At 40.5% G+C, this 6,000-nt stretch overlaps 1 protein-coding gene across 2 annotated transcripts in view; it reads left to right on the top strand.

Moving 5' to 3' along the window:
• The first annotated feature begins 394 nt into the window (after positions 1-394).
• L3MBTL3 (L3MBTL histone methyl-lysine binding protein 3) overlaps positions 395-6,000 on the top strand; it is a 56,946-nt gene continuing 51,340 nt past the window's right edge. For both annotated transcript variants that reach the window (XM_075264522.1, XM_075264521.1), the window contains exon 1: positions 395-847. The gene's annotated coding sequence lies outside the window, so the exon portion shown is untranslated. The remainder of the gene's footprint in view (positions 848-6,000) is intronic.

Raw genomic sequence — 6,000 nt, 5'->3', positions numbered from 1 at the left:
CACTGGGACACCGCTTGCAGTTGCGTTCGGTTTTCCGAATACAGAACGCAGATGTGAATGAAGAGTAATAGGTAACTGCGCTAGAGTAGACAGAGGGTGGCAGCTTAATAAACCCTACTTTTAGAGTATTATAAAGTTATGTATCCTAGCTCTAGGGCCACGCACCTTACTGCATACATTGCCTGTCATGCAATTATACTCTTCCTAAATGTGACAGAAAGTTGTGCCAGTAACACAGCCAGCCATTCAGGCGAGCACCGGCTCGTCACCTCTGCTCATAGGCCGGGGAGCGGCCCAGCTGATTTGGAGGCAGAGGGCTTCGGAATGGTTGCCTTGGAAATAAGAGCCGGGTAGGCGGGTACTGGTTGGGGCCGCCCCTTGACGCCATCTTATGGTGGAAGAGGCGGCTCTGGGACAGAGGAGTGGTGAGGAGTGATGCCCTGCAAAGTGAAAGGGGAGTTTTGCTTTGCACTTACAGAACATGAGAATAATATTTTGCGGGTGCCGGCGGCAGATTGGGAGTTTTCCTCAGTGCATATGACTTATTTGTTCTAGAAAGCGGAGCGGGCGAGCAGCAGTGAAGACGTAGCGGCAGACAGTGCACACTCCGTGCAGTGAAGTCATGTCCGTATATTGGGCTATACAATGCTTTGCTATGGGAGTGCAGCAATTTGTGGGCTAGCACTATTTCTCTGCTCAACTCCGTTGCTACATCTTCTCACCTGAAGGAATGTGCGCTCTCTAGCGGCCGCCTGCGGTCACTGCAGCCTCTGAGCTCTTAGCAGTTATATAAGGGGACATATGGGCTGGATCCATAAGGACCTTCACGGAAACCTTACAGCAGAGGGTTCGTTACAAGGCATGAAAGCCAAACTCTATTATCTCGTCAGCTTGTGTAGCTTTTCTCTATTTGGGAAATGTATAATGTATAGGGATTGTCTCCTTCTGCTGGTTCCTGGGGATCTACGTCTGGTTTACTACTAACTATCATGACACTTCAGGAGTTACAGACTAGACCAGGTTTACTTGTTTATTTCCAGAGATATTGGCATTTATTGGTTTTGTTTTGGTCACCGTTTTCAATAGTGACCCTAAGAAGTGCAGCGGTATTGATTGACAAGTGTGAATTAGCGTCACGGAAACTGTCAGCATTGTCATTAAAGGGATGGCTTATCCCTGGGGTTATACGTGGGAATCCGTCGACCTATAGACTATAGTCATCCTTGCAGGTCTCTTCTCTCTGCCTGTTTTATGCAGAATGGAGGACAGAGTCTTGTATCGAGACTCTAACGCTTGTGTGAACCTAGCATAAGAAGTAGAAATCTACCAGCAAAATCTAAAGTCACCGCAAATTTGGAGGAATTTCCACAAAATAGTTAGCAAAACTGAATATAGAAACAAATAAAATTAAACTTTGGCAACTGACTTGGTTATCTACCAACTTACTGCTAAACAATCAATATTACGTTTTTGTTTTTTTTTATGCCAGAGCCCCACCTTGTGAAAACTAAATATTTTGGCTGCGGCAGAAAAAAAAAACAAGCTACATTTTAAATTACCTGCAAGGGGGATTGGATTTTTGGCTAATCCCAACCATGTAACAGAAAAAAATCAGCATCGGAAATAGTTGCATCAATTATACCTACAGCGCTGCCCTCTGACAGTACAGAGCTATGGACAAGTACTGCTGGGAGGGAGTTCCTCATAGCCCACCTAGACTGTCAGGAACGCCCTTCTGACAGTAAAGAGATATCGGTAACGACACCAATATTGCTTACCCCGACATACATAACGGGAGAGCCCTGAATTCAGCGCACTGTCGGCTTTCTAGCAGTAAATAAAACCGCATGTGCCCAAGGACTTGAAAGGTCCACTTTAAAATGAAGAAGAGCATGTGGTTTTCAACTGTTTCGATTTTTATTTTTTTACTTTCTGTCTTTCAAAAGTCATAACTTCTTAAATTTCATTATTTCTTGTATTCACTGAGACATATGAGGGGCAAATTGGGGGAAAAAAATTAAAATTGGGGTGGAATTGGAGAAAAATTGTGTTTGCACAACTTTCTTATGGGCTTTGAATTATTTATGTAACTTCTATGGGTATTGTATGGGTCAGTACAATTATGGTGACACTATTAATTTCTGTGTACAGGGATGTATAAGTTTGTAGGTGGGGATACCTAATGTGTATGTGCTTCACTATATTTATGTATTTTTATTTGTATTCTAGGGAAAGAGAATTGATTTTAAGTGGGCTATTTTGTTTGTTTTTTCCCTTACTGGAATTTTTTTGCCCTTTCCTCCCAGGGGTCTTGAACCCCAGAGGGTTTTGTCATTAAGACAATGCATTGTAAATATATTAAGTATAATAAAAAAAGATTCCCAGTGGCTAGGGTGTCGGGTTAGGGCCAGCTAAGTGAAAATTGTAACGCTGGTTTTACACTTTTTTTTTTCTTATTATACATGTTACATTAGCATTCACTGTACAAAGTAAATAAAGCTACTTTTGGATAGTGCAGGCTTGCGCTAGGTTCACATTAACGTTTGGGTGAATCCGTCCAAGTTCCACTTAAACCACTTCATTTGTGGTTCAGGACCAGACACATTTTCGGATTTTTTGTATGTGCAGTTTTGATGGGTGTAGCATTTTTATCATTTGGGCTATTCAACTAATTTCTGCATCTTTTTTCGGTGACATATAGGGCTTTGTTTTTACGTTGTTTTTTTAAAATTATTTTTGCATGTGTATGAATTTTTTTTCATATCTGGGAAGATATAAACAAAAGAGGTCTGTTTTTCACTTTTCTTTTTTTTTTTTCCCAAGGTGCTACTAATACAAACTTTTTAAAATAGTTTTTACTCTCCGTTATGGTAAATTTTATTTTGTATGGTGTTGTGGGGGTGGAGCTAGAACTTTTAATAAGGACGTTTTATTGACTTATTATAATTTAATTATTTTATTTAAACTTTTTTTTTAAAAAAAGTTTTCTAATTTATTTTTTTTTTTCTTCACATTGAACCCGCATAAGATCATAAAAGACCTTTGGGGACATCTGATCAGTTTGTGGTTTGTTTTTTTTGGGTGAGGCTGATTTTCCCCTATCCCTGTGGCAGGTACATTTAGCCCGAGTTGTAGGAGGAATATAGCCTCCTGCCCATTCTATAGAGCTGATCTGTGTCCTGAGGAGGTATCATGGTGGCACTCATAGTGGTGTATACAACGCTCAATGAGCACTGGATACACAGTGATGATCATGGAGGGCAGGGAAGGTAATAACGCTTCCCTGCCTTCTTTCTGGGAGCTGAAGTTACAGACGGCTCCCCATTTCATTATCGCCACATTTCCCTAGCTAGCCTGAAAACTACTAGCCCTACTTAACTAACTCCGTTCCCCAACCTCCTCCCCACCCCGTTATATTCATCTGTCTTCTTATCATGAAGATCACTTTCTTCTGTGCCGCTGTCTCTTCTGTCTGCGCAATAGAGCTGTTCTATTGCGGAATGTCCCTGGGAAATAGGAAAATGTCTGGGGTGGTCACGTGATCATCCCAGGGAGATGGGTGGATATACCTTTTTTTTTTTTAGGGAGTAAATTAGAAGTTAGGTGGTAGAATTTGTTTAGCTTAGTGTTAAATTTTTAGTTTATCCAAGACAACCCCTTTAACCCCTTCCTGCTTCAAGCATTTTTCGTTTCCCCCTCCAAACCCCATAACCTTTTTTTATTTTTCCACTCTCAGAGCCATATGAGGTCTTAAGGTTTGTTACCATTATTTATTCTGTAGAATGTACTAGGAAATTGGAAAAAAAATCAGAATGGGGTGGATTTGAAGAAAAAGTGCATTTGTACAACTTTCTTACGGGCTTTATTTTTACGGCATTCACTGTGCAGATAAAATGACATGTTACCTGTATTCTATGTCTCGGATCGATTCCAGAGATACCAAATTTATATGGTTTTATTTACATTTTAACCCCTTAACAATAGTCCAAAACTGTGTAAAAAAAAACTTTTTTCTTTCTTTAGAAAAGTCACAATATTTTGACACCCATAACTTTTTTTTAATACTTTCTTGTACAGGGATGCATAGGGCGTCATTCTTTGTGGGGACCAGGTGTTCTTATTACTTATACCATTTTTGGGGGAATTGCTATTGTTTTGATCACTTTTTATTCAAATTTTTATCAGAGGCAAAAACAGTGAAAAAACGGCGGTTTGGCACTTCTTACTTCCCCCCCCCCCCCCCCCCCCCCTACGACATTTACTGTACAGGAAAAATATTTTTATAGAGCGGGCGTTTTCGGACACAGGGATACCTAATGTATTCACGTTATTTAAGTACTTTTATATTTGTTCTAGGGAAAAGGGAGTGGTTTGACTTTTTAATACTTATTTATTTATTTTTTACTTTTTATTTATTTTTTTGCATTTATTGGACCCCCTAGGGTTCTTGAACTCCAGGGGATCTGATCACTAATGCACTGCATTGCAAAAATATTGCAGCTTTATTGCAGGCTACATAGAGTAGCCTGCAATAGAATCTATTGAATGACAGGCCGGGGAGCTCCCGGCTGTCATAGCGATGTGACGCCGACCCCGGAAAAATAGCTTCGCTGGCAAAATGGCTCCTCACAAGGGAACTTGAACCTGGATTATGCTGATCCTCAGTGCAATGTGCTGCAATACATTTTAGGGTGCATTTAAACGATGTAACCTGCAGCGTGATCTGGCACGTATACGGCGTGTCAGAGTTTGCGCGCCGTAAAAGCTCCCATTGATTTCAATGGGAGTTAGGATCGTATACGCCGAAAAATAACGCGCAAAATTCACTCTTATTGCGATACATCCTGTATAGCTGTTAATCACAGCAGCTGAGGGGTTAAGCTGCTGGAATTTAAGTATTTTCTGACTCTCTTGGCTATGTTATACAGCCGCAAGACCTCAAAAGTACCAAACTATTATGGCACTGAGACTTAACTTTACACTTAGCACTATGTATTAGCATGGTGTGGAGCGGTAAGTGGCTACGGTGCTGTTAGTTTTTTCTTTGTTTTGATCAAGAAAAAAAAAACCAAAAAAATGTATGTGTTGGCCCAAGTGAAAATGCAGATGTGTAAAGGCACTCTACGGAGCTTATTTAAAGGGGCTCTATCATTGGAAAAAGTCATATGCGCATATCACATTGAAAGGAATAGGGAAAAAAGCCTCCCATCGATTTCAATGGGTAGCGCTCGAATGCCGGCACCCATTCAAATCAATGGGAGCCGTTTTTTACGAGCTCATTCTGAACGACTTTTCCGTTCAGAATGAGCGGAGCGTATACTCAGTGTGAAGGATCCCTGAAACCATTTTTTTTTTAAAGCAGACACAAAGTCGGATATGCAGGACTTTTTGTCTGGTTAAAAAAAAAAAAAAAAAAGTTTCGCGCGGACACCATAAAACACTCACGGGTGGACACGGTCTGCCAGTTTCCATCTCCTTTCGGGAGAAGACGGAAACTGAAAGCGGAGACCGGAGCAAAGATGTGAACCCGACCTAATTAGCATATGAATAAAAACTGACTTATTCAAATACTACTAAGGCAATCTGCATACAAAAGGTAGATGTGGAATAGCCTTTCTAAAGGCTATACAAGTATGTGATTAGTTATAAATGACTTTTGCCAATGATGGAGCCCCTTTAACCTCTTAAGTACACAGACAGGTTTGCCCTTTAAGGGGATGTTGCGACATTTTTTTTTCTTTTTTTCTATATTATTATTTTATACTACTGCTAGTGTTCCAATAAACATTACAAATAATTGCTCACCTTACATTGGGTCTTTTTTTCCAGCAGCATCAGGTCTGTTCATTTATATACAGGTACCATTGTTGTTTATACCTGTGATCATCAGTCATCTCTTCATGAACAGCCTGTCACTGAAGCTGGTCCCAACTGAAGTTTGGGTTTGGCTGTGAATCTCACAGGGGAAATCCTTCTTCCCCTTCATTGACAGGTGATCTC

The sequence above is a fragment of the Leptodactylus fuscus genome, chromosome 2, assembly GCF_031893055.1.
Source record: "Leptodactylus fuscus isolate aLepFus1 chromosome 2, aLepFus1.hap2, whole genome shotgun sequence".
Classification (NCBI taxonomy): Eukaryota; Metazoa; Chordata; class Amphibia; order Anura; family Leptodactylidae; genus Leptodactylus; species Leptodactylus fuscus.
The sequence above is the reverse complement of the archived record's forward strand: the minus strand, read 5'-3'. Positions and strand labels throughout refer to the sequence as shown.